Here is a 13,972-nt window from a genome sequence, read left to right as displayed (position 1 = left end):
TCATACTCAGTCCCGGGACAGTGCAGCGGTGTCATTCTGTGCACAGGGGTCTCAGTCGCTGTCAGCCCCTTCTGAGCAGGAGCCCATGCAGCTGGGGTTGATTGCCTCTGACAATAGAGGATTCAGCCCGCAGGGGAGGGTTTGTTTTTGTTGTGGAGGTATAAATCATCTGGCAAATGTTTGTCCCTCTAGGAGATTCAGGCAGTTTTCTGGGAGTAATAAAGAGACAAAAAGGAAGAAATCTTTTAAGAATGTTCCGTCTGTTACTATTGGCAGGCTTGAGGCGGAAATTGAAGGTTTTCCTTTTGTTTGTAGTTCCCGTTTTGTCCTGCCTGCTAGGGTGGCGCTAGAGAGCAAGAGCATTTTTTGTGAGATTTTTGTGGATAGTGGAGCAGCTGTCAACCTCATTGATAACCAATTTGCAATAACTCATGGTTTCCAGGTATGCACTTTGGGAAAACATATTCCTGTTTTTTCTATTGATTCAGCTCCACTTTCTCAGAAATCATTAAAGGGCATAGTTCACAATATCCGTTTAATTGTGAATGATGCTCATGTTGAGGATGTGTCATGTTTCGTCCTTAGCGGTTTGCCTACTCCTCTAGTGTTGGGGCTACCCTGGCTCACTAAACATAACCCCACCATTGATTGGCAAGCGAGGCAAATAAATGGTTGGAGTAACTTTTGCAGAGAGAATTGCCTCATAACATCTATTTCTGAGGTTTCTACTAAAACTGTACCACCTTTCCTCTCTGAATTTTTGGATGTTTTCTCTGAGAGTGGAGTTCAGGGTTTACCTCCGCACAGGGAGTATGATTGCCCTATTGATCTCATCCCATGTGCCAAGCTGCCTAAATCTCGTTTATACAATCTTTCCCAACCTGAGAGGGTCGCTATGCGTGCTTATATCTCTGAGAGTCTGAGAAAAGGACACATACGACCCTCGAAGTCACCTGTTGCCGCTGGTTTTTTCTTTGTTAAAAAAAAAGATGGTTCTTTAAGACCTTGTCTGGATTTCAGGGAGCTGAACAGTATCACTATTCGTGATCCTTATCCGCTTCCTCTAATTCCGGATTTGTTTAACCAGGTTGTTGGGGCGAAAGTCTTTTCCAAATTAGACCTAAGAGGGGCATACAACCTGGTTAGGGTCAGAGAAGGAGACGAATGGAAGACGGCTTTCAATACCCCTGAGGGCCATTTTGAGAATTTAGTTATGCCTTTTGGTTTGATGAATGCCCCAGCCGTTTTTCAGCATTTCGTCAACAGCATTTTTTATCATTTAATGGGAAAATTTGTATTAGTGTATTTGGATGACATTTTGATTTTTTCTCCTGATTTCAAGACTCATAAGGAACACTTATGTCAGGTCTTACTCATCCTGCGGGAGAATAAATTATACGCGAAACTGGAAAAATGTGTGTTTGCGGTTCCAGAGATCCAATTTCTGGGGTTTCTTGTTTCCGCTTCTGGTTTTCGCATGGACCCCGAGAAGGTTCGCGCTGTGCTTGAGTGGGAGCTTCCTGAGAATCAGAAGGCGCTGATGCGTTTTTTGGGCTTTGCAAATTATTACAGGAAATTTATTTTGAATTATTCCTCTGTTGTTAAACCACTCACTGATATGACCAGAAAGGGGGTAGATTTTTCTTCCTGGTCGGTCGAGGCGCGTAAGGCCTTTTCTAATATCAAGGAGAGTTTTGCTTCCGCTCCCATCCTAGTGCAACCTGATGTTTCGTTACCCTTCATAGTTGAGGTTGATGCTTCTGAGGTAGGGGTGGGTGCGGTCTTGTCTCAGGGTTCCTCTCCTGCCAAATGGCAACCGTGTGCCTTTTTCTCAAAGAAGCTCTCCTCCGCAGAGAGAAATTATGATGTGGGAGATAGGGAATTGTTGGCCATCAAGTTGGCTTTTGAGGAATGGCGCCATTGGCTAGAGGGAGCCAGACACCCTATTACCGTGTTTACTGATCATAAAAATCTGGCCTACTTGGAGTCAGCCAAGCGTCTGAACCCGAGACAGGACAGATGGTCTTTGTTCTTTTCAAGGTTTAATTTTGTTGTTACGTTCCGCCCTGGGGTTAAGAATGTGAAAGCAGATGCCCTATCACGTTGTTTCCCGGGAGGTGGGAATTTTGAAGACCCGGGTCCCATTTTGGCTGAAGGTGTGGTGGTCTCTGCCCTTTTTCCTGAATTGGAGGCAGAGGTACAGGCAGCCCAGTCAGAAGCTCCTGATCTTTGTCCTCCTGGGAGGTTGTTTGTGCCTCTCGCTTTGAGACACAAGATTTTTAAGGAACACCACGATACGGTCCTTGCTGGGCACCCGGGGACAAGAGCCACACTGGATCTCATTGCTCGGAGATTCTGGTGGCCTGCGCTTCGTAAGTCGGTTGAGGGTTTTGTGGCAGCTTGCGAGACTTGCGCTCGTGCCAAGGTCCCTCATTCACGGCCATCAGGTCCTCTCCTTCCTTTGCCCATTCCTTCCCGTCCTTGGACACATCTGTCCATGGACTTCATAACGGACTTGCCTCGTTCCTCGGGGAAGACTGTGATTCTGGTGGTGGTGGACCGTTTTAGCAAAATGGTGCATTTTATCCCTTTTCCTGGTTTGCCCAATGCTAAGACGCTGGCGCAGGCATTTGTTGACCACATTGTCAAATTGCATGGGATTCCTTCAGACATAGTCTCTGATAGGGGCACGCAGTTTGTTTCCAGATTCTGGAAGGCTTTCTGTTCTCGCTTGGGGGTTCGCTTGTCATTCTCTTCTGCTTTCCATCCGCAGTCGAATGGCCAGACAGAGCGTGTCAATCAGAATCTGGAGACATATCTGCGCTGTTTTGTGGCGGAGAATCAGGAGGATTGGTGTTCTTTTTTGTCCCTTGCTGAGTTTGCTTTAAATAACCGTCGTCAGGAGTCCTCTGATAAGTCACCATTTTTTGGTGCATATGGGTTTCATCCGCAGTTTGGTACTTTCTCTGGAGAGGGCTCTTCTGGTTTGCCTGATGAGGACAGATTCTCCTCCTCTTTGTCATCTATTTGGCAAAAGATTCAGGATAATCTAAAGAACATGAGTGAGAGATATAAGCGTGTGGCGGATAAGAGACGTGTGCCTGGTCCGGACCTGAATGTTGATGATTTGGTGTGGCTGTCTACCAAGAATATCAAATTGAAAGTTCCCTCCTGGAAGTTGGGTCCTAGGTTTATTGGGCCTTACAAGATCCTGTCTGTCATCAATCCTGTTGCCTACCGTCTTGATCTTCCTCAGACTTGGAAGATCCATAACGTTTTCCATAAGTCCTTATTGAAACCTTATGTTCAACCGATTGTACCCTCGCCTTTGCCTCCTCCTCCGATTGTTGTTGATGGAAATCTTGAATTTCAGGTATCTAGGATTGTGGATTCTCGTCTTGTCCGCGGTTCCCTCCAGTACCTCGTTCATTGGGAGGGTTATGGTCCTGAGGAGAGGATGTGGGTCCCAGTGACGGACATTAAGGCCTCTCGTCTCATCAGGGCTTTCCATAGGTCCCATCCTGAGAAGGTGGGCCCTGAGTGTCCGGAGTCCACTCCTAGAGGGAGGGGTACTGTCACAACCAGACAGCTGAGAAGCTCTGACAGGAGCCGTCCAGATCCTCCTCCTTGAGTTTCTTTGTTTTGGTTTCTGTTCCTCACCTCGTTAGGCTATCTCAGCTGTCATGCAGTCAGACTCATTACCTTCCTTTAAATTCCTCCCCATAAGGTAGTAGGGTGCGGCTGATACAACTTCCTGGAATGTGTGTGCATGCTGTTCTCAGCTCCCAGCTACCAGTTCCCTTTCCACAGTCGTCTGCAGATAAGTTCTGTTTATGTATTTATTATTTTCTGTTGTCTGGATCCAGGTGACCCTGACTCCCTCCGTGTCTGTGTAGGGAGCCGGTGGTCGTGTCCCCTCACTATTGTAGGGCCTTCAGGTTAAGATAGCCGAGGTACGTGGATATGCGCCCATTCACCTTTGGAGTGGTCGCATAGGCTGAGCAATAAGGGAGAGCGGCAGGTCGATTGCAGGGGTCTCCCTTTTTGTTCCTTAGTTGTGGATCCAGTGAGTCATCGTTTGTATTTGTATCATCTTGTTTCCTGTACACCATCCGTGACATTTGTGTGGTTCTGCTGCAATACTGCAGCTACACAGAGGGACAAACGCTATTGAAATAACTAATTGCAACTGGTGTGATATACCTGTGGCCCCCCCAAAAAAACTGATTAAGGGGTTTGATATACCTGCTTCCAGCAAATAATCATTAAGTGGTTCTATATACCTCCTTCCACAAATACTGCTCTGCTATAGGAACTTTGTCAAAGGGTAATTTTGAAAATGACAGGCAGAGGAAGAGGCAGGCCATTCCGCAGGGGTGGTAGGGGTCGGGCAGGTGCCTAAGTCGGAAGTTGGAGAATGTGCCTGTGATTACGTCAAAGGACGCACCAGAGTTGGTTGAGTGCCTTCCACTTCTGCACCCTTCTCATCCTCTGTATCTGCACCCTCTTCACTCTCTGCTATGTGCACCCCCAAAGACACCACCACCACCATAGCCCCTCCCCCTGAGTCAGAGGAATTATTTTCCCATCCATTCCCGATCAGTGGCTAGCCCCGCTCAATTTGACAGTTGGTAAAGTGGTGTGCGACAACGGTGCTAATCTGCTGAGCGCGCTGAAACAGGGCAAAATGACATACGTGCCGTGCATGGCACGCATCCTGAACTTAGTCGTGCAGCGATTCGTTGCCAAATACCCCGGGGTCCAGGACGTCTTGCGGAAGGCCAGGAAAATCTCTGGCCATTTTAGAAGATCTTACAGGGCCATGGCTTGCCTTGCTGACGTTCAGCAGTGACACCACTTGCCCGTCAGATTTGTGACTGCCTTGTATATGCTTGATAGGCTGCTCCAGCAGAAATGTGCAGCTAACGACTACCTGTACGAACTCTGTGGCAGGACAGGTTCTGGGGAGCTTGTTTTTTTTCCACCGCGCCAGTGGCTGCTCATGCGCGACGCATGCAGACTTCTGCGACCATTTGATGAGATCACCAAACTGGTCAGTCGCGGCCAGGGTGCAATCAGTGACATCGTACCTTACGCCTTCTTTTTGGAGCGTGCATTGCGTCGTGTCATTGATCAAGCCATCAAGAAGAAGGAGCAGAAAGATGAAGAAGTCGCAATGCTGAATGAATTCCCAGTGGGGGCTACTCCATCTGAGACAAGTCAGCAGGAGTCTGAAGAGGAGGCCTGGGGGGAGGAGGAGGAGCAAGAAGAGCAGGCTTTAAACTTTTCTGGGAACCCTGGTGTTGTCCATGGCTGGGGGGAGGAGACCGAGGACGACATTCTCCTGGGTGATGAGCAGTAGCCAGGCCACTCCAACGCTTCCAATTTAGTGCAAATGGGGGCCTTCATGCTCCAGTGTTTGAAGAGGAAACCACATATAAAAAGCATAAAGGGCAAGGACCAGTACTGGGTGACAATGTACTTAGACCCCCGGTACAAATGGCAGACATGTTACCAGCATCACAGAGGGCTGTAAGAATGCAGCATTTACAGGCCTTGCTTTGAGAGATGCTGCTGTTGTGGGCGCTGGCAGAGGAATTTCCACCCACAGCGAAACAGTTGCAGGTACCAATCCTACCGCGCATGCAAGAAGATGGCGGTTTGAAGATGTGTTGGTCACTTCGGATATGAGATCATTCTTGCAGACAATCCATCGACAGCTGCCCTCCGGATCCAGCCTCAAGGAACGCATAGACAAACAGGTGTCCAACTACATTGGGTTAACGGCCGATGTGGACGCTCTGGGAAGCAAGGAACCCCTTGACTACTGGGTGTGCAGGCTTGTCCTGTGGCCAGACCTGGCACAATTTTCCATGGAACTCTTGGCTTGTCCCTCATCGAGTGTCCTGTCCGAAAGGACGTTCAGCGCAGCAGGGGGAATCGTGACCGATAGGCGAACTCGCCTAGCTCACGACTACCTCACATTTCTAAAAATTAATGAGGTATGGATCTCAGAGGAATTCAACACCTGTGAAAACCACGTTAAATTGAATTGAATCTATTACCATAGTTTTTTTTTTCAAGAGGGGGGATTTCGTTAGCCATGTTTTTAATCCAATTTTATATTTTTAGTTCTTTTAAACATATGTATTTGACATGTATTTGTACTGGCCTGCAGTAAAATTGATATCTAATGACCGTCTAATATACCTCCAGCCACATAATCACTTGATCTTTTCTGTCCGGTGAATGTCTAATGTTTGGGGCCTGTACTCCACTGGCCTGCAGTAAAATTGATATCCAATGACTTTCTAATATACCTCCAGCCACATAATGACTTGATCTTTTCTGTATGGTGAATGCATATTTTTTGGGGCCTGTAATCTAACTGGCCAACAGTAAAATTGTTATACGGTGACCTCCTAATGTACCTCCAGCCACATAATTGCTTGATCTTTTCTGTACAGTGAATGCATAATTTTTGGGGCCTGTGATCTAACTGGCCAGCAGTAAAATTATTATACGGTGACAGCCTAATGTACCTCTAGCCACATAATGACTTGATCTTTTCTGTACGTTGAATGCATAATTTTTGGGGCCTTTAACCACCTCAACTCCCCTAGCTTAAACACCCTTAATGACCAGACCACTTTTTACAATTCTGCACTACACTACTTTCACGGTTTATTGCTCGGTCATACAGCTTACCACCCAAATGAATTTTACCTCCTTTTCTTCTTACTAATAGAGCTTTCATTTGGTGGTATTTCATTGCTGCTGACATTTTTACTTTTTTTTGTTATTAATCGAAATTGACCAAAATTTTAGCAAAAAAATGAAATTTTTCACTTTCAGTTGTAAAATTTTTCAATTAAAACTACATTTCTATATAAATTTTTCTCTAAATTTATTGTTCTACATGTCTTTGATAAGTGTATATTTATTGGTTTGCGCAAAAGTTATAGCGTTTACAAACTATGGTACAAAAATTTGAATTTCCGCAATTTGAAGCAGCTCTGACTTTCTGAGCACCTGTCATGTTTCCTGAGGTTCTACAATGCCCAGATAGTAAAAACACCCTACAAATGACCCCATTTCGGAAAGTAGACACCCTGAGGTATTTGCTGATGGGCATAGTGAGTTCATAGAAGTTTTTATTTTTTGTCACAAGTTAGCGGAAAATGATGATTTTCTTTTTCTTACAAAGTCTCATATTCCACTAACTTGTGACAAACAATAAAAACTTCCATGAACTCACTATGCCCATCACGAAATACCTTGGGGTGTCTTCTTTCCAAAATGGGGTCACTTGTGGGGTATTTATACTGCCCTGGCATTTTAGGGTACCTAAAACGTGAGAAGAAGTCTGGAATCCAAATGCCTAAAAAATGCCCTGTGAAATCCTAAAGGTGCTCTTTAGAATTTGGGCCCCTTTGGGCACCTAGGCTGCAAAAAAGTGTCACACATGTGGTATCGCCGTACTCAGAACAAATAGGGCAATGTGTTTTGGGGTGTATTTTTACATATACCCATGCTGGGTGAGAGAAATATCTCTCTAAATGTCAACTCTTCCCATTTTTTTATAGAAAGTTGTCATTTTAGAGAGATATTTCTCTCACCCAGCATGGGTATATGTAAAAAGACACCACAAAACACATTGTCCATCTTCTCCTGAGTACGGCGATACCACATGTGTGACCCTTTTTTGCAGCCTAGGTGCGCAAAGGGGCCCAAATTCTAAAGAGCACCTTTAGGATTTCACAGGGCATTTTTACGCATTTGGATTCCAAATTACTTCTCACGCTTTAGGTCCCCTAAAATGCCAGGGCAGTATAAATACCCCACAAGTGACCCCATTTTGGAAAGAAGACACACCAAGGTATTCCGTGAGGGGCATAGCGAGTTCCTAGAATTTTTTTTTTGGGCACAAGTTAGCGGAAAATGATGATTTTTTTTTTCTTACAAAGTCTCGTATTTCACTAACTTGTGACAAAAAATAAAATTTTACATGAACTCACCATACCCCTCACGGAATACCTTGGGGTGTCTTCTTTCCAAAATGGGGTCACTTGTGGGGTATTTATACTGCCCTGGCATTTTAGTCCATGAAAGATTGAACTTTTTGTCACAAGTTAGCGGAAAGGGAGACTTTGTGAGAAAAAAAAAATAAAAATATTTCCGCTAACTTGTGGCAAAAAAAACAAACTTCTATGAACTCGCCATGCCCCTCACGGAATACCTTGGGGTGTCTTCTTTCCAAAATGGGGTCACATGTGGGGTGTTTATACTGCCCTGGCATTTTAGGGGCCCTAAAGTGTGAGAAGAAGTCTGGAATCCAAATGCCTAAAAATGCCCTCCTAAAAGGTACTCATTAGAATTTGGGCCCCTTTGCGTACCTAGGCTGCAAAAAAGTGTCACACATGTGGTATCGCCGTACTCAGGAGAAGTAGGGCAATGTGTTTTGGGGTGTATTTTTTCATATACCCATGCTGGGTGAGAGAAATATCTCTCTAAAATGACAACTTTGTATAAAAAAATGGGAAAAGTTGACTTTTAAAGAGATATTTCTCTCACCCAGCATGGGTATATGTAAAAATACACCGCAAAACACATTGCCCTACTTCTCCTGAGTACGGCGATACCACATGTGTGACACTTTTTTGCAGTCTAGGTGCGCAAAGGGGCCCAAATTCCAAAGAGTATCTTTACGATTTCACAGGGCATTTTTTACGCATTTGGATTCCAAACTACTTCTCACTCTTTAGGTCCCCTAAAATGCCAGGGCAGTATAAATACTCCACAAGTGACCCCATTTTGGAAAGAAGATACCCCAAGGTATTCCGTGAGGGGCATGGCAAGTTCCTAGAATATTTTTTTTGGGCACAAGTTAGCAGAAAATGATTTTTTTTAATTTATTTTTTTTCTCTTACAAAGTCTCATATTCCACTAACTTGTGACAAAAAATAAAATTTTACATGAACTCGCCATGCCCCTCACGAAATACCTTGGGGTGTCTTCTTTCCAAAATAGGGTCACATGTGGGGTGTTTATACTGCCCTGGCATTTTAGGGGCCCTAAAGCGTGAGAAGAAGTCTGGAATATAAATGTCAAAAATAATTTACGCATTTGGATTCCGTGAGGGGTATGGTGAGTTAATGTGAGATTTTATTTTTTGTCACAAGTTAGTGGAATATGAGACTTTGTAAGAAAAAACAAAAAAAACAAAAAAAAAGAAATCCATTTCCGCTAACTTGTGACAAAAAAAATAAATCTTCTATGAACTCGCCATGCCCCTCAAAAGTGATCTTTATAGCGCCGCAGCGATTTTACGGTGTTTTTGCAGTGATCAGAAAAAATTAATTCTGTCACTGCGGTGGGGCGGACTGAACGCAAGTGTGCGCACAAGATCAGGCCTGATCGGGCGAACACTGCGTTTTTTGTAGAGCCTATAGAACATGTCCTATTCTTGTCCGCAATTGCGGACAAGAAAAGGCATTTTCTATATAGTTCTGGCAATGTGGGGATCCGCAAAATGCGGAAAGCACATTGCCAGTGTCCGTGTTTTGCGGATCCGCGGTGTCCGTGTTTTGCGGATCCGTGGATCCGCGGATCCGCAAAACACATACGGACGTCTGAATGGAGCCTTACAGGGGGGTGATCAATGACAGGGGGTGATCAGGGAGTCTATATGGGGTGATCACCCCCCTATAAGGCTCCATTCAGACATCCGTATGTGTTTTGCGGATCCGCGGATCCACGGATCCGCAAAACACGGACACCGCGGATCCGCAAAACACGGACACTGGCAATGTGCTTCCGAGCCGGCGCGTCCAGGAGGCGCGTCCAGGAGCAATGTGCCGGCGCGTCCAGGAGGAATAACAGGGCCGCCGCCAGGACGCAATGCTGCGTACGGCAGTCCTGAGGTGGTTAATGTAACTGGCAAACAGTAAAATTGTTATACGGTTACCGCCTAATGTATCTCCAGCCACATACTCACTTGATGTTTTCTGTCCGATGAATGCCTACTGTTTGGGGCCTGTACTCCACTGGCCTGCAGCAAAATTGATATCCAACGACCATCTAATATACCTCCAGCCACATAATCACTTGATCTTTTCTGTACGGTGAATGCATAATTTTTGGGGCCTGTAGTCCACTTGCCTGCAATAAAATTGATATCCGATCACCGTCTAATATACCTCCAGCCACATAATCACTTTATTATTATTATTATTTATTATTAAAGAGCCATTCATTCCATAGCGCTGTACATATGAGAAGAGGTATACATACATAATACAGACAATTGCACTAATCATAAACAAGCCGAGTTACAAACTGGTACAGAAGGAGAGAGGGCCCTGCTCGTGAGGGCTTACAATCTACATGGTATGGGAGAAGGACACAGTAGGTGCAGGTGAAGTTGGTCATGGCAGTATAGAGACAGCAGGGTCACTGGTTGTAGGCTTGTCTGAAGAGGTGGGTTTTCAGGTTTCTTTTGAAGGATTCCACTGTAGGTGAGAGTCTGATATGTTGGGGTAGCGAGTTCCAGAGTATGGGGGATGCACGGGAGAAATCTTGGAGTCGTTTGTGGGAAGAGGCGATAAGAGGAGAGGAGAGAAGGAGGTCTTGTGAGGATCGGAGAGTGCGTGTGGGGATGTATCGGGAAAGTAGCTCAGAGATGTAGGGAGGGGACAGGTTATGGACGGCCTTGTATGTATTTGTTAGTACTTTGAAGTGCATTCGCTTGGCAATGGGGAGCCAGTGAAGGGATTGGCAGAGGGGACAGGCAGAGGAGTAATAGGGTGAGAGGTGGATTAGTCAGGCAGCAGAGTTGAGGATAGATTGGAGGGGTGCGAGAGTGCTAGATGGAAGGCCACAGAGGAGAGTATTGCAGTAGTCTAGGCGGGAGATGGTGAGGGCATGTACAAGCATTTTCACAGATTCAAAGTTAAGGAAAGCGCGGATGCGGGAGATGTTTTTGAGTTGGAGGCGGCAGGTGGTGGAAAGGGCTTGGATGTGCGGGCAGAAGGAAAGGGCAGAATCCAAGGTCACTCCAAGGCAGAGTGCTTGGTTGACCGGGGAGAGTCTGCAGCCATTGATCATGATAGATAGGTCTGTTGGGGGGGTTGAGCAAGATGGGGGAAAGATGATTAATTCTGTTTTATCCATGTTAAGTTTTAGAAAGCGAAAGGAGAAGAAGGATGATATAGAAGATAGACATTGTGGAATTCTTGATAGTAAGGTGTTGATGTCTGGACCAGAGAGGTAGATTTGTGTGTCGTCAGCATAAGAGTGATACTGAAAGCCATGGGACTCTATGAGCTGTCCCATGCCAAAAGTGTAGATAGAGAAGAGCAGGGTTCCTAGGACAGAGCCTTGTGGGACACCAACAGAGAGGGAATGAGACGAGGAGGTGGTGCAGGGGTGGGAGACGCTAAATGTCCGGTCTGTGAGGTATGATGTTATCCAGGAGAGGGCCAGGTCAGTGATGCCAAGAGATGAGAGAGTTTGCAACAGAAGGGAGTGGTCAACAGTGTTGAAGGCAGAGGACAGGTCAAGGAGAAGGAGGACAGAGTATTGTTTCTTGGTTTTGGCTGTTGGTGACTTTGGTAAGGGCAGTCTCAGTCGAGTGGTGGGGTCAGAAGCCAGATTGTAGGTGGTAAAAGAGGGAGCAGGAGGAGAGGTGAGAGGACAGTTCAGAATGGACATGTTGTTCAAGTAGCTTTGAGGCATATGGAAGAAGTGATATGGGGTGATAACTGGACAAAGAAGATGGGTCAAGTGAAGGCTTTTTGAGGATGGGTGTAATGGTAGCATGTTTAAAAGCAGAAGGGAAGACACCAGAGGTTAGTGATAGGTTGAAGAGATGAGTTAGGGCTGGGATAAACACTGTGGTGAGGTTAGGGATGAGGTGGGATGGGATTGGGTCAAGTGCACAGGTGGTCAGATGAGATCTGAAGAGTAGAGTGGAGAGTTTTTCTTCTGTAGTGGTGGAGAAGCGGGTTTTGGGAGAAGAGGACCGAGCAGTTGTGTAGAGGGTTCTGTGGGGACTGTGTAGTGAGGCTTTCTCTGATGTTGACTATCTTTTGTTTGAAGTATTTGGCAAAGTCCTCAGCTGAGAAGAGAAGAGAGGGTGGGGACGCTGGGGGCGGAGAAGGGAGTTAAAAGTGTTAAAAAGTTGTTTAGGGCTGTGAGACAAGGAAGATATGAGAGATGAGAAGTAGGCCTGTTTTGCATCAGCGAGTGAGGATTTGAATATGAGGAGGGATTGCTTGTATGCGGTGAAATGATCTTTAGAATGGGATTTCTTCCATCACCGCTCAGCAGCCCTGGAGGTTGTCTGAGTTTTGCCAGGGTTGTCTGTTAATTTTTCGGGTTTTGTTGTGTGTGAGGTGGGCAGCAGTGTCCAGAACTGTACTTATTGTGGTGTTATATAGGGTGGTAGCAGCATCTGGGTCTTGGAGGGAACAGATGCTAGAGAGTGGGAGAAGAGAGTCATAAAGCAAGCGAAAGTCGAGATGTTTAAGGTTCCTGCCGGGGTGTGCTAGTGTGTGGACCGGGGGAGCAGCAGAAGAGACCAATGAAGAGAAGGTGAGTAGGTTGTGGTTGGATAGGGGGAGAGGCGAATTAGAAAGGTTAGATAGGGAGCAGAGGTGGGTAAAGATAAGATCCAGAGTGTGACCATCTCTGTGGGTGGGAGTTGAAGACCACTGTAAGAGGCCGAAGGAGGAAGAGAGTGATAGGAGTTTAGAGGCTGCTGAGTGGAAGGTGTCAATAGGGATGTTGAAGTCACCCATGATGATAGTGGGGATGTCAGCAGAAAGAAAGTGTAGTAGCCAGGTGTTAAAGTGGTCAAGAAAGATGGCGGCTGGGCCTGGGGGGCGGTAAATGACAGCTACTTGAAGGTTGGAGGGAGAGTAGATGCAAACAGAGTGTACTTCAAATGAGGTGAGCGTAATGGAGGGTGGCAGTGGAGTTGGGCAGTAGGAGCAGGTGTCTCATATGAGAAGACCAACTCCTCCACCATGTTTGCAGCCGGGGCGGGGGATGTGAGTGAATTGAAATCCACTATAAGAGAGTGCAGCAGGAGAGGAGGTGTCAGAGGGTGTCAGCCATGTTTCTGTGAGACCCAGAAAGGAAAGGTTTTGAGAGATGAAAAGAGAGATGAATGTTGGACAGTTTGTTACAGACAGAGCGTGCATTCCATAATGCTCCTGCAAGAGGAACCAAAGGATCAGGGGTCAGAGGAATGGTTATTAGGTTTAAGGGGTTGCAGAAATTTGTAGAAGGAGATTTGTAGTGGGACATGGAGGTGATAGTGGGGATTTGCTGAGGGGGGCCTGGATTTGGAGAGATATCACCAGCAATAAGGAGAAGCAGAGAAAGTGTTAATAGGTGAGAATAAGATAGGGCATGAGGTATCGGTGTGTGTTTGGTAAGGAAGTGTTTTATGTTGTCAAACAGGTTTGTGCAAGCGGTCAGATGAGAAGGTAAGATGGAGGGAGAGATGAATAGTTCCTTGCTGGGTAAATGGATGTGGGGGTATTTCAGGAGGTTGTGGAAAAGTGGGAAGAGTAAGATGAAAAATTGAAACATTGTTTACATTAACTATGTCACTTGATGTTTTCTGTCCGGTGAATGCCTAATGTTTGGGGCCTGTACTCCCGTGGCCTAAAATAAAAATTTTCTAGGCTCCAGCAGGGCACATTTTTGAGAGTTTCCATTTAAGACGCATAAAAATGGCCCCTGATTAAAATACATATTTTTTGAGGGAATTTTTGCCATTGATCCCCCTCTGGTATGTCACTTTCCATGTTGTGGGATGATTTGTGCACTCCTAGTAAGTATTTGATGGCTGCAAATATGAGCTGAAGGTTTTTCAGGTTCGCCTGCCATTAAAGTGAGTAAGGCTCGCTGCGAACTAGCGGTTCGCAAACATTTGATCGCGTTCGCGAATCGTCCTGGACGA

The sequence above is a fragment of the Bufo bufo genome, chromosome 11, assembly GCF_905171765.1.
Source record: "Bufo bufo chromosome 11, aBufBuf1.1, whole genome shotgun sequence".
Lineage (NCBI taxonomy): Eukaryota > Metazoa > Chordata > Amphibia > Anura > Bufonidae > Bufo > Bufo bufo.
Note: the sequence above shows the minus strand (reverse complement) of the source record.